A 19943-nucleotide genomic window follows, 5' to 3' on the forward strand; every position below is an offset into this window, starting at 1 on the left:
CAGAGACAGAGGGAGACACAGAATCGGAAACAGGCTCCAGGCTCTGAGCTGTCAGCACAGAGTCCCACGTGGGGCTCAAACCCACGAATCGTGAGATCATGACCTGAGCCGTAGCCGGAGGCTTAACTGACTGAGCCACTCAGGCACCCCCACAGGACAGCATTTTAGATTGGTTGCAGGCAAGCATGCTCCCTCGACTTTATCATTATGTTTTGTACAACTACCTGGCTTCTGGGCTTAGTCAATCACCACCTTCAAAGGTCAGCGGAAGTGATATTTTCCGTTCACAATCATGAAAAGGTAGTGAATTACTCACAGCTGCCACAGGACAAAGAGCAGGAATAACAAAAGCCTGTACGTGTTATTAATTGATTTCTTCATTTGGCTGGGCTCTTGACTCAACCTGAATTCCCAAGAATATGCCTGTTTTCTTTTTCTTTTGCCTAGTGCCTAGAACAGAACTGTGTCAGGCTGCATAAATATGCCTTGGTGGTAAAGAATGTAGTTATTTCCCCAGAATATGTTTATAGCAAAGTTAAACCTGTAACAGGGAGTCAGGTGTGTCTCAGCCAATTTCTAATTATCTTGGGCTAAATCTAAAGACTTCAGGTGAGAAATAGGAAAAAGAAAATCAAAGACTACAAGTCATTCTTTTTTCGTTTTTTTATTTTTTTGGAAAACTTTAAATTGCAATTATTGTTTGCGTTTTCCGGATGTAAAAAATGAAACTCAGGGAGATTTAGAGTTTTTTAATGTGTCTATAGTCAACCATTCCAGTTGTTTAATGCGTAGTTTTGTTTGTATTCTTACAAAATGTGTACTTTTATGTGTGCATAGATTTTTATGTATTCGAAGTTTAAGTAAATGGTACTGTATTACACATCACATTCTCTTTCTTACTTTTGCTACCCAGGATTATGTTTATCTGTATATCAGATTCATTACTTCTAAATGATGCACAGTACTCCTGGGTGTATCTCTTACCACCATTTTACTCCTCCAGCTCTCTGCCATCAGAAAAATATTTGCCGTCTTAAGGACATATATGATAGCTTTTTAGGAATATGTGCTCAGGAATAGAATTGATGGGTCCTTGGGATACATCATTTATAATTACTTCAGCCACAGGCACAAATTAATCCTTAAAGTTTCGTCTAGGACCTGTGGCTAAAAACCCTGTATATTTTGATTGTCCACAGGGTAGGTAGAGGAAGCAACCTTTGAATTGCATTTCAATTTTATCAAAAATTGTTAATTTATGTTTTCTATTTTTTTTTTTTTTTTGAGAGAGAGCATGAGCAGGAGAGAGGGGCAGAGGGAGAGGAAGAGAGAGAATCTTAAGCAGGTTCCACACCCAGCACGGAGCCCGACACAGGGCTTGATCACCACTGTGAGAGCCTGACCTGGGCTGAAATCAAGAGTTGGATGTTTAATCGACTGAGCCACCCAGGCTCCCCTCAATTCTGTTTGTTTCCTTGCATCATCATCTCCTTCATCAATTTTTTCATACTCCCTTCATCACAGGCAGTCTTTTAATGTGTTTGTTTTCTCTAATTATTTAGATGTGCTCTCACAGAATGAAGAGTACAGTTTTGTGCATGTTTCTATTTACATGGATGGATTTGATCTCTCTCTTTTACATTTCTTTTTCACTAAGCACTATGCATTTCATAATCTGTTTATGTTGCTATGTGTACACGTAATTTGTTGCTTCTAAATGATGTGTCATATTTTGTGTGGTTCCTCATCCCACTTTACTTATTCACTCACCCATTAATGGACATTCAGTTGCATCAAACTCCCCAGCACCCACAAATAGCATAGCAAAGGATATAGAAGTATAGGTCTTTTTATGAACCTATGTGAACCTTTTTTTGTGTCCTATACCCAGGAGTGTAATTGTTGAATCATAGTTTGTGGATATACATACACATGTATATGCACACACACCTATTTGATTAAATATTACTAGATTGCTTTTTAGAATACATGTACCAGTGCACTCTCCCACTAACAGTAATTGGCCATATTTCCACATATACAGCGTTCTACTTTTTTAATTTTTATTTTATTTTTTAAATTTTTTAATATTAAATATAATTTATTGTCAAATTGGTTTCCATACAACACCCAGTGCTCATCCCAGCAGGTGCCCATCACCCACTTTCCCCTCTCCCCCACCCCCCATCAACCCTCAGTTGGTTCTCAGTATTTAATAGTCTCTTATGGTTTGCCTTCTTCCCTCCCTGTAACTTTTTTCCCCCCTTCCTCTCCCCCATGGTCTTCTGTTAAGTTTCTCAGGATCCACATATGAGTGAAAACATATGGCATCTGTCTTTCTCTGTATGACTTATTTTGCCTAGCATAACACTCTCCAGTTCCATCCACGTTGCTACAAATGGCCAGATTTCATTCTTCTCATTGCCAAGTAGTATTCCATTGTGTATATAAACCACATCTTCTTTATCCATTCGTCAGTTGATAGACATTTAGGCTCTTTCCATAATTTGGCTATTGTTGAAAGTGCTGCTCATAAACATTGGGGTACAAGTGCCCTATGCATCAGTTCTCCTCTATCCCTTGGGTAAATTCCTAGCATTGCTATTGCTGGGTCATAGGGTAGGTCTATTTTTAATTTTTTGAGGAACCTCCATACTGTTTTCCAGAGCAGCTGCACCAGTTTGCATTCCCACCAACAGTGCAAGAGGGTTCCCGTTTCTCCACATCCTCGCCAGCATCTATAATCTCCTGATTTGTTCATTTTAGCCACTCTGACCGGCATGAGGTGGTCTCAGTGTGGTTTGAACTTGTATTTCCCTGATGAGGAGTGATGTTGAGCATCTTTTCATGTGCCTGTTGGCCATCTGGTGTCTTCTTTAGAAAAGTGTCTATTCATGTTTTCTGCCCATTTCTTCACTGGATTATTTGTTTTTTGGGTGTGGAGTTTGGTGAGTTCTTTATAGATTTTGGATACTAGCCCTTTGTCCAATATGTCATTTGCAAATATCTTTTCCCATTCCGTCGGTTGCCTTTTAGTTTTATTGACTGTTTCCTTTGCCGTGCAGAAGCTTTTTATCTTGATGAGGTCCCAATAGTTCATTTTTGCTTTTAACTCCCTTGCCTTTGGAGATGTGTCAAGCAAGAAATTGCTGCGGCTGAGGTCAGAAAGGTTTTATCCTGCTTTCTCCTCTAGGGTTTTGATGGTTTCCTGTCTCACATTCAGGTCCTTCATCCATTTTGATTTCATTTTTGTGAATGGTGTAAGAAAGTCGTCTAGTTTCATTCTTCTGCATGTTTCTGTCCAGTTCTCCCAGCACCATTTGTTAAAGAGACTGTCTTTTTCCCATTGGATATTCTTTCCTGCTTTGTCAAAGATGAGTTGGCCATACATTTGTGGGTCCAATTCTGGGTTCTCTATTCTATTCCATTGGTCTATGTGTCTGTTTTTGTGCCAATACCATACTGTCTTGATTATCACATCAGTGTTTTTTTTTTTTTTTAATTTTTTTTTTTCAACGTTTATTTATTTTTGGGACAGAGAGAGACAGAGCATGAACAGGGGAGGGGCAGAGAGAGAGGGAGACACAGAATCAGAAACAGGCTCCAGGCTCTGAGCCATCAGCCCAGAGCCTGACGCGGGGCTCGAACTCCCGGACCGCGAGATCGTGACCTGGCTGAAGTCGGACGCTTAACCGACTGCGCCACCCAGGCGCCCCTATCACATCAGTGTTTTAATTGACATTTTTCTGATTATTAATAAGTTTGGAAACTACTGAGTATGTTTATTAGGCTTTTTAGAATTCATCCTCCCATTTTGTCTCCTTTGCCTATTTTTTTTTTTACTTTTATTCCTGTATTTTAATGGTTGGATTTTATTTTTTTTTATTTATTTAAAAAAAATTTTTTAATGTTTATTTATTTTTGAAGGAGAGAGAGACAGACAGAGTGTGAGCAGGGGAAGGGCAGAGAGAAAGGGAGACACAGAATTGGAAGCAGGCTCCAGGCTCAGAGCCGTCAGCATAGAGCCCCACACGGGCTCGAACTCACAAACCGCGAGATCATGACCTGAGCCGAAGTCGGACGCTTAACTGACTGAGCCACCCAGGCGCCCCTTAATGGTTGGATTTTAAAAGAATCACATATATTCTAGATATTAATCCCTCATTAGTTTTAGACATTGCTAATAAATTTTTCTATTCTATCATCTGTCTACTAACTTTGTCAGTATCATTGGACAGAAATCAAATTACTGAATTCATAAATTTAGCTTTATTGTGTGTGCTTCTGAATCATGTTCTAAGAGCATCCCCAGACCTAGAGAACACAAAATATTCACCTACATTTAATATGATGAACTGTATATTATTTTGTTTTATAAATAGAACTTCAGTGAATTAATAGTCCATCTTTTAAAGTATTTTTAAGAGATAGAGGTTTATATTTTGCTTACAATGAGACGGATCTTCCTACATAATTTGCTAAACCAATTTTTTCTTTTGATTTGTGCTGTTAATTCTGTCATATATTATGTTATATTCACATTCTCACACATATGTGAATCTATTCGTATTTGCTTTCCTTATTCTGTTCCATCAGAGTATTTGGTTTTTCATTTTTTTTCCTTTCTGAGTACAGTATACATTATTGGTGGTACATGACAATGCAGGGGTCCCCAAATCCCCCCCCCCTTCTTCAGGGGATCTGGGATGGAAACTGTATAGAGGTGAGGAGATTCTCAGTGTGTTGAGGGATGAGCTGGGGAGAGGACTCCCCAGTAACTGAGGGCCTCTGTTCTTCTTGTCACTGGGGCTGGTGGTCCAGTGGTCTCTCATTCCTTGGAGGCCTTTTATACCATAAGGTCCACCACCTGGTCGCTTTAGCAAAATTCATCGTCATACTTGACAAAGTGGTCATTGAGAGCAATGCCAGTCCCCGCATTGGAGGTGGAAGAATGTGTGTCACTGTTGATGTCACAGGAGATACCTGGTCCTCAGTGTAGCACAGGATGCCCTTGAGGGAATCCTCTGATGCCTGCTTCACCACCTTCTTGATGTCATCATATTTGTAGCTTTCTCCAGGTGTCAGTTTGGATCCGTGACTGACAGGTCGGGGGTGGGGACACGGAAGGCCACGTCAGTGAGCTTGCTGTGCAGCTCAGGGATGACCTTTCCTGCAGCCTTGGCAGTTCCAGTAAAAGCAGGGATGATGTTCTGGGAAGCCCCTCAGACATCATGCCACAACTTCTCAGAGGGGCCGTCCACGGTTTTCTGGGTGGGAGTGATGGCGTGGACTGTGGTCATGGGTCCCTCCACAGTGCCAAAGTTGTCACAGATGACCTTGGCCAGAGGACAATGCCAAAGTCGTCACAGATGACCTTGGCCAGAAAGACCAAGCAGTTGGTGGTTCAGGAGGCATTGCTGACGATATTGGGGGAGTTGGCATACTTCTCATGGTTCATGTTCCTCACAAACATGGGAGCATCAGCACATGGGGCAGAGATGATGACCCTCTTGGCCCCACCCTTCAGGTGAGCCCCAGCCTTCTCCATGGTGGTGAAGACCCCAGTGGATTCCACAACATACTCAGCACCAGCATCACGCCACTTGGTGTTGGCGGGATCTCCTAGAAGTTGGAGATGGGCTTTCCGATGATGACAAGTTTCCCATTATCAGCCTTGATTGTGCTGTGGAATTTGCCATGGGTAGAATCATACTAGAATATGTAGACCGTGTAGTTGAGGTCAAGGAAAGCATCATTGATGGTGACAATAACCACCTTGCCAAAGTTAAAAGCAGCTGTGGTGACCAGGCACCCAATAGGGCCAAATTGGCTTTCTCCAACCCTCACCATTATGTTCAGCAACATGGTTAGCACTGCACCCAAAGATGTGGCTATCTGTCAAATGAGGAGGTGCAGAGCACCTGGAGTATTTCTTTAATATGTGTTCTTATACCAGTGCTACCCTGTGTTGATTGCAATGATCCTGTACTCTGTTTTAAGACATCAGAAGACAAGAACTCTAGTTTCTCCTTTACAAGATTGACTTGCCTACTTATAAATCTCTACTTTGTCCTATAAATTCTACTGTAATTGTACTGTTGTTAAAACACAACTGCAATTTTTTGGGGGCTTGAACTCTATAGATTAATGAGAACTGATTTTTTAATTGAGGTATAATTGACATAAAACACTATATTAGTTTTAGGTGTACAATGAAATGATTTGAAACTTGTATACACTGTAAAATAATCACCACAATCAGTCTAGTTACCATCCATCACCATAAAGTTATACAATTTTTTTTCTTATAATGAGAACTTTTAAAATTTACTCCCGTTGGCAACTTTCGAACATACACTATAGTATTATTAACCATAGTCACCGTGCTGTACGTTACATCCCATGACTTATTTTTACGTGGAAGATTGTACCTCTTGACCTACTTCATTCATTTTACCCAACTCCTAACCCCCCTGCCCTGTGACAGCCACCATTTTGTTTTCTATGTCTATGAGCTTTGCTTTTGTTTTGTTTGTTCATTCATTTTGCTTTTGAGATTTCACGTGTAAGTGAGATCATGTGGTATTTGTCTTTCTCTGATTTATTTCACTTAATACACCCAAGGCCCATCCATGTTGCTACAAATGGCAAGATTTCATTCTTTATTTGTGGCTCAGTAGTAGTCCATTATGTATGTGTACATCTTCTTCATCCATTCATCCATCAATGAACACTTAGGTTGTTTTCATATCTTGGCTATTATAAATAATGATTCAATGAACATAGGGGGTGCATACATCTTTTTGCCTTAGCATTTTTGTTTTCTTCAGGTGACTACCCAGAAATGGAATTGCTGGATCATATGGTGGTTCTGTTTTATTTTTTTGAGGAACTTCCCTACTGTTTTCCAGAGTGGCTGTACCAATTTACATTCTTACCAACAGGACACAAAGTTTCCCTTTCCTCCACATCCTTAACAACACTTACTTTTCTTGTATTTTTGGTAATAGCCATTCTGACAGGTGTGAGGTGCTATCTCATTTTGGTTTTGATTTGCATTTCTCTGATGATTAGTGTGGTGTTGAGCATCTTTCGAGTGCCTGTTGGCCATTTGTATGTCTTCTTTGGAAAAATGTCTATTCAGGCCCTCTACTCATTTTTATATCAGACTGATGGTTTCTTTACTATTAAGTTCTATGAGTTCTTCATATATTTTGGATATTAACCCTGCATCAGATAGATGGTTTGCAAATATTTTCTCCCATTTAGTATGTTGCCTTTTCATTTGGTTGATGGTTCCCTTTGCTGTGCAAAAACTTTAAATCTGTTATGTTTCCATATGCTAACAGCAAAGTATCAGAACAAGAAATTAAGAAAACAATCCCATTTACCATTGCACCAAAAAGAATAAGGTACCTAGGGATAAATTTAACCAAAGAGGTGAAAGACCTGTACACTGAAAACTGTAATATATTGATGAAAGAAGGTGAATAAGACACAAATAAATGGAAAGATAGTCTGTGCTCATGGATTCAAAGAATTAATATTGTTAAAATATCCGTATTACCCAAAGCAACAAATTCAATGCAGTACCTATCAAAATCTCAATAGCATTTTTCACAGAAGTAGAACAAACAGTCCTAAAATTTGTATGGAAACACAAAAGACCCTAGGTAGCCAAAGCAATCTTGAAAATAAAGAACAAAGTGGTTAAGATAGTAAGTATTCTATAAGTATGCTATACTTATAGTATTCTATGCTTTAGATGTAAGAATAAGTCCATTCCATACTCCAGAGTGTGAGAAATTAAGATCTAGCTTTCCAGGGAATACTTATGTATATTTAGAATTCTTATCTAAGGATTTGTCCCATGTAGTTGGCTTATTTATCCAATAACTTATTTATGTCAGTATAGGGTCATGTATATTTACTTTATACTTTTGATTAAAATCTAATGTTGTTTTGCTGTTCCAAATAAATTTATATAATATATAAAACAATACTGTATATAATGATCCCTAATTTATATTTTATATAATAAAACATAAATATTAAAACATTTTTGTACATAGTACTATACTGTTTTTTTTTAACTTGTTTTTTTTAATTTTTTTAAAAAATTTACTTCCAAATTACTTAGCATACAGGGCAACAATGATTTCAGGAGTAGATTCCTTAGTGCCCCTTCCCCGTTTAGCCCATCCCCCCTCCCACAACCCCTCCCGCAACCCTCAGTGTGTTCACCGTATTTAGGAGTCTCTTCTGTTTTGTATACTGTTTATTTTATTCCAATTTTGGCCATTTGGAGTTCCTTGAGATTGATTCCTGTGTTCCTTTGACATGCTTCCATCCTTGTGTTTCTTGAGCACAATCTTGTTTTCTAGCACTATAAGATGCGACAAGCCCATTTTCACTTTCACTTGCTGCAGACGTAAAATCAGCCATTTCTCCAATGACCTCTAGTTTCTTTCATTGGAAAGTGGTATTTAGAAAGCAAGATCTAGGCCAAGGGTATGCTTTGCTACTGGCTTGTCATTGTGTCTACGTCTTGTCAAAGGACCCAATTAGGAAATGTCCGTATTTATACTAAACCGTGCTTATGTTTAAAAAAAAAATAAGTTTAGTGCCCTGTTCCCCTGTTTTCTTATTTAACCCTTCACTCTCTGGTTTGGTAGTTTGCATTTTTGGTTTGTTGGTTTTGGTTTTGTGTGTGTGTGTGTTTTTTTTTCTCCAGTGTTCTTTAAAACCCACCCATGCTATACAACTATAAGCATTTTCTATTTTCCTTTTTCCTCTCTCTTTTATTTTTTAGATGCATAATTTTATTTTTTTGTAATACATAACATTTATAAATTAATTTTTTACCTTCATCTTCACTCAGGTTTTAGTTTTATATGTATGTTTTAAAATATTCAACATAAGTCCTTTTGTTGAAGTTATCTCTGTCATCACTTGTATAAAAATTCATCCTCTAGTAGATTCCTCAAGAAAGGCTAATGGGCGCAGAATTCCTTAAATTCTTTTTAAAAATGTTTCCATTTTTATTGTGGTATACTTGGCAAATAAACATTGTAAATATTTAAAGTGTATAATATCATGGTTTGGTATATGTATTCATTGTAAAATGATTACCACGGTCAAGCAAATTAACACATCTATTGCCTTTCATAATTACCCTTTTTTTTTGATGTGGTGAGAAAACTTAAAATCTAGTGTCTTAGTAAAGTTCAAGTGTACATTTCAGTATTATTAACCATAGTCACCATGATCTACATTAGGTCTTTAGAACTTATTCATCTTATGACTGAAAGTTTGTGTCCTTTGACCAACCCCTCCCCATTTTCCCTGACCCCTAGCCCCTGGCAACCATGGTTTTATGTTTATTCTTTTATGTTGAAATTTTATTTTAGTAACATTGATATTTAAAGAAAACCTTGGCTGGATATACAATCCTTGATTCACACTTTCTTTGTTAAATAGCTTAGTACTTTAAATAAACTTTATATCTTATGGGTGTTTTAAATTTATAGCAAAATTAGGGAAATAGTATGGAGTTCCTATAAATCCCATACCCAGTTTCCTGTTGTTATATCTTTCTGTACCATGGTATATTTGTCATTGTTAATAAGCCAATATTATTACATTACTATTAAAAGAAATCAATACTTTATTTATATTCCCTTAATTTTTATTTAACATTCTTTCTATATTCCCAGATCACATCCAGAATACCATAATACATTTAGTTTTCATGGCTCTTTAGGCCCCTCATGGTTGTGATAATGTCTTAAACTTTCCCTATTTTTGATGACCTTGACAGTTTTCAGGAGTACTGGTCAGGGATTTTGGAGAATGCCCCTCAATTAGGCTGTTTCTGATGCTTTTCTCATGTTTAGATTGGAATTATGGATTTTGGGGAGGAATACCATAAGACCTGAAATGCCATTCTCCTCATATCGAGAGTTCATATTACAATATAACTTATAATTCTGATCTTAACCTCAGCCACCTAGCTGAATTAGCTTTTGTCATGGTTCGCCACTGGAAAGTTACTCCTTTTTTTTTCTTTTTTAGAAAGAAGTAATTATGTGCAGTCCACTCTCAGGAGGGGGGAGTAAAGTCATTCTCTGCCCCTCCTTCACAAAAGTCCTGTGGTTCAGCTATTCAACCCTCCCCACGGTAAACACATGGCAACCACTGATGCACTTGCTATCTCTAGAATTTTGCTTTTATTCAGCATGTCATATAAATGGAATCATACAGTATGTAGCCTTTTAAAGAGTGGCTTCTTTTACTTAATAATGTGTACTTAAGGTTCATGCATGTTTTTGTATAGCTTCATGGCTCATTTCTTTTTATTGCTGAATAGTATTCTATTATAAAGATCGAGCACAATTTGTTTATCCGTTCATGTATTGAAGGACTGCTTGATTCCTTATAAGCTTTAGAGATTTTAAGTAAAGCTGCTATAAACATGTGCGTGTAGGTTTTTGTATGGACATAAGTTTTCAAATCAGTTGAAACCTAGGATCATGATTGCTAGATTGTATGACAAGACTATGTTTACCTTAGTAAGAAATGGCTAAATCACCTTCCGAAGTGGCCATATCATTCCATTTTTCATTCCAAGCAGCAAAGGATGAGATTTCCTGTTGCTCATGTTTGTTTTGATTTTTTTCATATTCTTAAGTGCTTGTTTTAATATATTTAATTCTTTTTGTAGTGTAGAGTTACAGTTCTATTCTGTTTCAAGGGTGTTTTTCAGGGTTAATATACTCAGTTGAGTGAAATTTCATTCCTAATTTTGTAAATATTTCGGCATGGATGTTACTTTCCTCTTGCCAGCTTTTATTTTTTTTTTTTTTCAACGTTTATTTATTTTTGGGACAGAGAGAGACAGAGCATGAACGGGGGAGGGGCAGAGAGAGAGGGAGACACAGAATCAGAAACAGGCTCTAGGCTCTGAGCCATCAGCCCAGAGCCCGACGCGGGGCTCGAACTCACGGACCGCGAGATCGTGACCTGGCTGAAGTCGGACGCTTAACCGACTGCGCCACCCAGGCGCCCCCCTCTTGCCAGCTTTTATGGCATTGGGGTGATTTATAAGATTCCTAGTTTAACGTTGCCCTTTATTGTCAGTCTAGCAAAGTCTAGGTTCTGTAGTAGTGTTTTATTTCTCCATTATTTCTCTATTTTATTTTGTTTACTTTGATGGCGAGAGAGGGGTTTTGAATGTTGTGAATCTTTGGTTTTAAGTTTACCTTGTATTTTTCAGGACTTTAAATTTTCATTTTTTCTTTCTTCATTCCCAACGTCATGTAGTTGCCACGGACTGATTTTTCCTTCCTTGTAGCCTTTATTCTCCCCCCAGGAGCTAAGGGATTGTAAAACTGTCCTTCTAAATATTACGTAGTTCTATAAATTGCCTCTGGCCCTTGAAACCAAATTTATGTTGAAATTTTCTACCTGTACTCCGTACTCTGACTTCCCTGAACCCTTTATCACTGTGTTTAGACTTAGAGCTGGTTTAATCTGGCGACAGGTTGTTGCGTCACGACAATCTGTCGCCGTCGTGAGGCGGCCAGTGCACCTAAAGGTGCACATTCCAAATCGCGCTGAGGCCTCTCTAGCCACAGTACCCCTCACAGCTTTTCCCAGTCTGCATTGCTCATCACAAAGCCCTGTGGCAGGGAAGAGTCATGGAGGCGTGAGTGTTAAGTAACTGTGTGCTAAGTATTGTTGATTTCACTTTGCTTCCCTCGATCATTTTGTAATTTCAGCATTCGGTCTTGAAGTAATGCTGAGGTGTGATTTTGGTGTCAAATCTTCATAGTTCTGAACTTCACATATGTACAGGAGGAAATTTTGGGAGTTGATAACTACACATTCTTTTCAGCTCTCTGAAAGTTCTGGCTCTTTCTACCCGTCTCTCTGTCTGTCTCTTGTTATTAATGCCCATTGCAGAGTATTGCACTTTTCAGAGATAATTTTAAGATAAAGAATGCAGTTTAGAAGTTGTGAGCAGGAAGCTTGGAGTCAGGTTTGAATTATAGTTTTGGCTTTCCTATTTATCTTGGGCAAGTTATTTAAATGAATCTGTTTTGTAATGTTATTGTGAGGAATAATAAGAAAAATACAGGAAATGCCAAGTATAAAGTATGCCACCTGTAGGAGTTTAGTGAATATCAAATCTCAGTGGCAACACATCAGTGTGACAGTTATACTTGGGTTGCATATCTTCTAGTTTTGGATTATTTCTACATGAAGAACTCACAAAATCCATTTAGTAAGTCCATCCATTCCTAAAATATTGTATTAGAGTCCAAAATGCATGTCGCATTGTAGATAGAAAACATTATAGATTTGTGAACCATAGGAGACTTTGTATTTAAATTTAATTTCATAGACCAAACTACAAAATGATAAGAATAATCAGCCATTACCATGAGAAGTAAAATCTGTTAAAACCAAATTTCTTAGGAGGGAGTAAGACGGCGACAGAGTAGGAGAACCCTAGGCTCACCTCATCCCACGAGTACAACTACATAACTACCAAATCATCCGAAATACCCAGAAATTGACCTAAATACTGACAACAAACTCCATAGCTAAATAGAAAAGCAAAGCTGAAAAAGAAAAGCAAAACTGCAAACATCAGAATTCCAGACTTTATATTACAAAGCTGTCGTCATCACAACAGTATGATAAAAATGGCGTAAAAATAGACACATAGATCAGTAGATAAAATATAAAATGCAGAAATGAACCCACAGCTATATGGTTAATTAATCTTTGGCAGAGAATGAAAGAATGTCCAGTGGGAAAACACGTTTTTGGGAAAACTGGACAGCAGCATGCAAAAGAATCAAACTGCATCACTTTCTTATACCATACACAAAAATAAATTAAAATTGGCTGAAAGACCTAAATGTGTGACAGGAAACCGTCAAAATCCTAGAAGAGACCACAAGCAGGAACTTCTCTCTAGATATTTCTCCTGAGGCGAAAGATAACAAAAGCAAAAATGAACTATTGGGACTTCATCAAAATGAAAAAGCTTGTTCACAGCTAAGGAAACAACCAACAAACTAAAAGGCAGCATACAGAATGGGAGAAGGTATTTATAAATGATAGATTTGGTAAAGGTTTAGTATCCAAAATATTATAAAGAACTTATAAAACTCAACACCCATAATGGAATACTCCAATCAATAAATGGACAGAAGGCATTAATAGACATTTTTCCAAGGAAGACAAACAGACGGCCAGTAGACACATGAAAAGATGCTCAACATCACCATCACTCATCATCAGGGAAATGCAAATAAAAACTACAATGAAATATCACCTCACACCTATCAGAATGGCTAAAATCAACAACAGATCAAACAGGTGTCGGTGAGGATGTGGAGAATGGGGAACCTCCTTGTGCTGTTGGTGGGAATGCCAACTGGTGCAGCCACTGTGGAAAACAGGATGGAGGTTCCTCAAAAAGTTAAAAATAGAACTACCCCACGATCCAGCAATTGCACTACCAAGTATTTGCCCAGAAAATAGAAAGATACTTCAAAGGGATACATGCACCCTGATGTTTATAACAACATTATGTATAATAGCCAAAGTATTATTCATTGATTGATGAATGGGTTAAGAAAAGGAGGTACACACACACACACACACACACACACAATGGAATATTAGGCATAAAAAAATGAAATCTTGCCATTGCAAATCTTGCAATGGAATGAATGGAACTGGAAAGCATTATGCTAAGTGAAATAAGTCAGAGAAAATCAAATACCGTATGAGACAAGGGGAAAAAAAGAGAGGGAAACCAAGAAGTAAACTCTTAAATATAGTGAACAAACTGATGGTTACCAGAGGGGAGGTGGTTGGGGAGATGGGTTAAATAGGTGATGGGGATTAAGGAGGGGTCTTGTGATGAGCACTGGTTGGTGTATGGGAGTATTGAATCACTATATTGTACACCTGAAGCTAATATTACACTGTATGTTAACTAACTGGAATTTAAGTGAAAACCTGAAAAATATAAAGTGATCTAGCAAACAAACAAGCAAGAAACCAGTTTCTTCTAGTAGATGCTTAACTGGAAAAATAGAATAGACTATTGATATAAAACATTTATTATTTGTTTTCATTCTATGTCTTTGGAATCAATATTTACATGAAAAATTGACCAAGAGAAAATTTCAGAGCCTCTTCCTATTTGACTGATGTTCTGGGACTGAAATTTCCTGTTCATGGATAAATTTGTTCTGACTTTTTATTTATCCTAGTTCATTTGAAATTAGCATCATTTTGCTTTACTGATTTTATTTAAATTCTTATTCATGTAGTAAGGAAATAAGTAAGTAATGTTCTAGTTCCACAATTTTGTTATTTGGTTCACTAATAATTCAACAACTAAAATATTTTTTTTCTAAGGGCACTTACGTGGCTCAGTCAGTTAAGCATCTAACTCTTGATTTTGGCTCAGGTCATGATCTCACAGTTTGTGTGTTTGAGCCCCACACTGGGCTCCTTGCTGACAGTGTGGAGCCTCTTTGGGATTCTCTCCCCTCCCCACTCTGTCCCTCCCCCACCCTCTCAAAATAAATAAACATTAGAAAAATAAAACAGGCACTACTAAATATTTGTGACTCTAAGCTAAGGCTTTATTGCCTACCCCATGAAGGTATAACAAAGTACTTGGATGTGATGTGTTCTCAACGTTTATTTTTTTTTTTGGGACAGAGAGAGACAGAGCATGAACGGGGGAGGGGCAGAGAGAAGGAGACACAGAATCGGAAACAGGCTCCAGGCTCTGAGCCATCAGCCCAGAGCCTGACGCGGGGCTCGAACTCCCGGACCGCGAGATCGTGACCTGGCTGAAGTCGGACGCTTAACCGACTGCGCCACCCAGGCGCCCCGGATGTGATGTGTTCTATGAACACAGCACAAAGAAGATAATTCCATAGGATATTGCTAAGTAACTTACTAAGTCATGGTACTGAAGGGCAACATGGCAAAATTGTGAACATTGTAACCCTCTTCTCATATTAATAGCTTCCATTTGTTTGTTTGTTTGCTTATTTCATTTTAAATCCTGTTGTCAGTGACCTCATGATACCTGCTTTGCACCAAAGTTTCTTCAGTAAACCAAACTTCCATTGGGAATTCCATAGAAGAGCCTGAATAATGTACCTTTTTAATGAGTGCATATTTAACAATTAGAGTACAACCCTATTGACATGCCCATTGGGTCAGAGTGAAGACTGGTAGACCTGGTCCACATAAAGAAGTTGCAATTAATTACCTTTCAAGTTGTAGCTTCTTCTGCTGGTTTATGCCCCTGCACTTTTCAAAGTTGCATTGTATTTCAATTAACTGGATCTGTTTGAAATGAAAAGATCTGGTCTGATTTGCTGCTAAGAAAGCTAGGTTTTCCCTGTTCCCGTAAACTATGCCAAATGAGATAGAAAAAAAAATGAAAAGCAGGTGGTGGGGGGAGCTGCCATCTGTCAGGTTTAAAAGTCAAACACTTAGTCTTAGAACTTTAGTAAAGACTAGCAGAACATTTAAACATGTTTATTTTTTTCAAAAGATACATTAATAAGAATTCTGTTTTATTTTGTTCCCCAAAGAAAATGTTTTATATATGTATATGTGTATGTATATATGTATGTGTATGTATATAATACAGCAGAAAATCATATTCATTAGCCTGAATATATCGTGAATGAATTACCTTATCCAAAGCAAAATAAAGCTCTTTCCGCAATTTATAACATGCAAAAATTTGCTGGCACTCTAATAAGAATGATACCGATTTCAATTTGGCAGCTGACTTAAGATCCTACTAGCACCATTAAGGTTGTGACTTTTATCAGTATCTTGCCCTATTGTGAGATAAAAAAAAATAATCTGCATTTTTTTTGTGGGCTGAACTTGTACTTTATGGAAAAGTTGAATGTATATTACTGAATGCCAACCTTTGTGGTTAAATAGATGCTATGTGTAAAAATAGAAGCTAGCTAGCACTGTTTGCAATTTTAATTTTTTTTTTTTGTTTTTCTTTTACAATTTCCTGAACAGTGATGAAATTTTGGGAAAATTACCAAAGGTACAAGCCAATTCTCTTTAGAATATCTCTCAACTCCTTCACAGACTAACCCAGTTAATGGAGTACTCCAAATCTTGATGCAAATGTTCACTAATAATTGATGTGACTACAAGCAAAATATATTTCCAAGCTAATAAGGAGTAAAGTACATCTTCTAACTTGATGTTTCCCTACGTAACGATTTGAGCATATGAAGTAGCAGGTGGTTCAATGCCTAATAACTGTTTTGGGGCCAGGAGATCTTAATTTGGAGTTCATGGATCCTGGGTTTCTGCTAATTAAATTCAACTGGTATGTGAATTTGGAAAGGGAAAATTACATCTCTTTTTCCCCCATCTCCAAAAAATTAGCATTTCCTTTGATTTTGAAAGTAGGCAACAGAGTACTAGAATAAAGAGACCATGCCTATGACTTTGTCAGCAATAGACAACGCAGATAATTCCATGCGCATAAAAAAGTTGTAATTATAGTGAAATAAAATTTGAGCTCATCTTATGTCAAATTTATGATCCTTGTAGACCTGATGATCATCTTGTACCAAATTTGTTATAAGGAAGAAAATATATTACTGTATTGTCTAAATTTGAAAATATTTTGACAACTATTTCAATATAACCGTTTTTTTCATTTGTGAATATATTAAAAGTACCTACTTCAACTGGTTACTCTAAGGATAAGTGGGATAATATATATGAAGTGCTTAGAACAGGGTCTGAGACACAGTATACGCTGTCGTTACCTGTTTTTAGAGATTTCATAATTCTACTGGAAATACAGAGCATGCTTCCGTGAAACTTACACATATGTGACAGGAGGTAATGTGTACCAAAATAAATAATAGAAATGAAAAGTATTTTCGGAATTCAAATAAAGGGAGAAATTAGAGTTGTCTAGGATTCTTCTAAGATGGTCATGGAGGAAAGAGATTGAGTTTAGCTGGGTTTGCCTTCCAACTCATAAAGGTTGATTATAGTGTATGTGAGCATTGCTGAGTGTAAGCAGTGGCTCTGGAGTGGGTTTTAGGACCGCTCTGGGGGACGCTTGCGATGGCACAAAAAGATGAATTACTTCGTCGACAGTCTTAAAGTTTCCCTACGTGATTCCTGCTGGTGCTGTTATGGAAAGTTGATACAGTTCCACAGGCAAACAAGAAAAGCGGTGTGGCAGGGTGTGGAAAGCATGGGCTCCTGAAGCAGGTTCGGCTTTCCATCCTGCCTCTGCAGCTTTTGGAAAATTTCTTAAATTCTCTGCGTTTTTTTTGTTTTTTTTTTTTTTCCCCCGCATGAGATTCTGTTTGCTTACTCATGAAGCAAATGCTTATCACTTGTTTATTTTGTGCCAGGTACTATGCTAGATTCTGAGGATAAGGCAAATAAGATACATAACTCCTCGTGGAATTTAAAGTCTCTAAAATGAGAAAATTATACCTACCTCATAGGGTTCTGTTGAAGATTAGGGATGTTATGAATTCGTGTTCTTTTTTTTTTTTTTTTTTTTTTTAATTTTTTTTTAACGTTTTATTCATTTTTGAGACAGAGAGAGACAGAGCATGAGTGGGGGAGGGGCAGAGAGAGAGGGAGACACAGAATCTGAAGCAGGCTCCAGGCTCCGAGCCATCAGCCCAGAGCCTGACGCGGGGCTCGAACTCATGGACCGCGAGATCGTGACCTGGCTGAAGTCGGACGCTCAACCGACTGCGCCACCCAGGCGCCCCATGAATTCGTGTTCTAATATTGTAGAATGTAAAGAAAACAATATATTTAAACCGTGTGTTACCATCCCTGACCTATAGCAGGTCCCCAGTACGTGCCAGCTGGTTCTGGAACAAACTCTGAAAGGTATTCAGGTGAGTCTAACACACAGTCAGATTTGACGACCGCTAATCTGGAGCAGCGGTTCTCAAACATGATCGCATGTTGGAATCACCTGGGGAGGTTACAAATTACTGATCATGGGTCCCACACCCAGAAATTCTGATTTACTTTGTCTTGGGTGTAGCCTGGGCGTTGGGATCTTTAAAAGTTCCTCAGGTAATTAGAATCTGCAGCCAAGGCGGGGAACAACTAAGGAAAATACCAAGCGTCCAAATATGCCAAACTTAAAGCTTTTGACTTTTTATTTTCACTCTCCGTCCTAAATTTTTGGTGATAGCACTCACTAGGGATTTCGCCAAATGCAATTTTACAATGGCCAGACTCCTTCTGTGACATAAAATTGGAGAAAAGTAAGCAACGTGAAGATGTTCGTTTATCACATATTTTATAGTGCTACAATGGAGGAATGTGTGAAGCCAGGCTATTTATTGGGTTTTACAGCCAGACATGAGGGAAGTGTGTGCGTGTGTGTGTTTGCATACTTCTCGTAACTACCCTCTGGTACAATATTATCCCATTTAGATATGTGTAAAAAGAGGTTTACGATAAGTAACTTGACTGTCGTAATAAAGCTAGTATGTTTCAGTACCTTGGTTTAAAACCAATTCTGCCAGACTCCAAAACATACACGTTTAACTAGTTAGTCCTGTCTCATAAAGAGGTGACTCTTGGCTTGTATTTTAGAACTCTTGCCTTGCTCTGGCCAGAAAATATTCCCTCAGGCTCTTGGTTGTCATTTGGCTTTTGACTTGTTGCTTTTCTAGCGTCCCAATGTCTGTGTACTGTTTATGTATGCTATCATTGTGGCTCTCAACCTAGTTCTGACCTGAAACTTTATCCGACAGTTAGTATCTCCTTTAATACTTACACGGTGGTAAACACAGTGATTGTGTATTACAGATGAGAAAACTGAGGCTCACCAGTTAGGTAATTTGCCAGAGGTAACAACTAGTTAGTACTGAAGCCAGTACGAGAATTCAGGAATACCAAAGTGCATTCTTTCAACGACCACAATGGAATCTCCCACTAGTCCACTCTGCTCTCCTTTCCCTATCATTTCCCATCTCCCTCCATGGCATCCAACAGCTATCTGCAACATAACTACACATTCAAGGGGGGAAACCTCTCCATCAAGACCTCAGCAGCCGCTTAGGAGAAACTAAAGCCCGTCGATTTAAGATCACATGCAAATTAAAGTTAACTTGATAGGGAAGCATTGAACCCGATGTTCTCAGAAAAGACATCTGCTCAGAAGAAAGGAAATAGTAGGCATAGTGGCAATAGTGATATTGTCAAATAGTGATATCACTCATTTTGTGCCTCAAGTAATCAAGAAAAAGGTGTAATACAATTTGTTAAACGAGTTGAATTCTAGGAAGATTCATTCCAGAGATGCCTAAATAAGGGGGAGAAATAGTTCTGGAGCTTAAATGTATAAGTTGCTGTCATTTAGAAAATTATATATACCACTTTATTCTCTAATAAAAAAATAAAAAAAATAAAATAAGCGTATGTGTAATTCACCAGCTCCCTTTTGGTAGATTGTTATCTCTGAATTGGAATTTAATGTTGTCTGCCCAGCTTTTATCTGAAGATGCTATTAAAAACAATTCACAACTATACTTGCTCTGGTATTTTTCTGGAGGACATATCCACAACGTTATTTAATGTGCTGTATAAAGGCACTCATTTCTAGTTTAGTCAAAGCTAGGCTTCCCTTAAATAATAGTATGGTTTATAATCATGAAACTGTCTCACATTTAGCTCAACATTGTTTAAAATGCCAACAGTATTGAAAGTGATTTATTAGAGACGCAAGTTTGCCCATGGAACGTACGGATGGCTTTTCAATAAAGTTATAATAAAGTAATTAGACCCGCATATCCCATAGCTCCTACTAGAGAACATTAATTTCATGGGATATTTAAAATTGGTATGCAAGGACA

The 19943-nt window shown here is 37.9% G+C and overlaps 1 pseudogene; it reads right to left on the minus strand.

The window, feature by feature from the left end:
• Positions 1-4828: 4828 nt before the first annotated feature.
• Positions 4829-5850, minus strand: LOC115507623 (annotated as a pseudogene).
• Between the last annotated feature and the right edge of the window lie 14093 nt (positions 5851-19943).

The sequence above is a fragment of the Lynx canadensis genome, chromosome X (genome assembly GCF_007474595.2).
Source record: "Lynx canadensis isolate LIC74 chromosome X, mLynCan4.pri.v2, whole genome shotgun sequence".
Lineage (NCBI taxonomy): Eukaryota > Metazoa > Chordata > Mammalia > Carnivora > Felidae > Lynx > Lynx canadensis.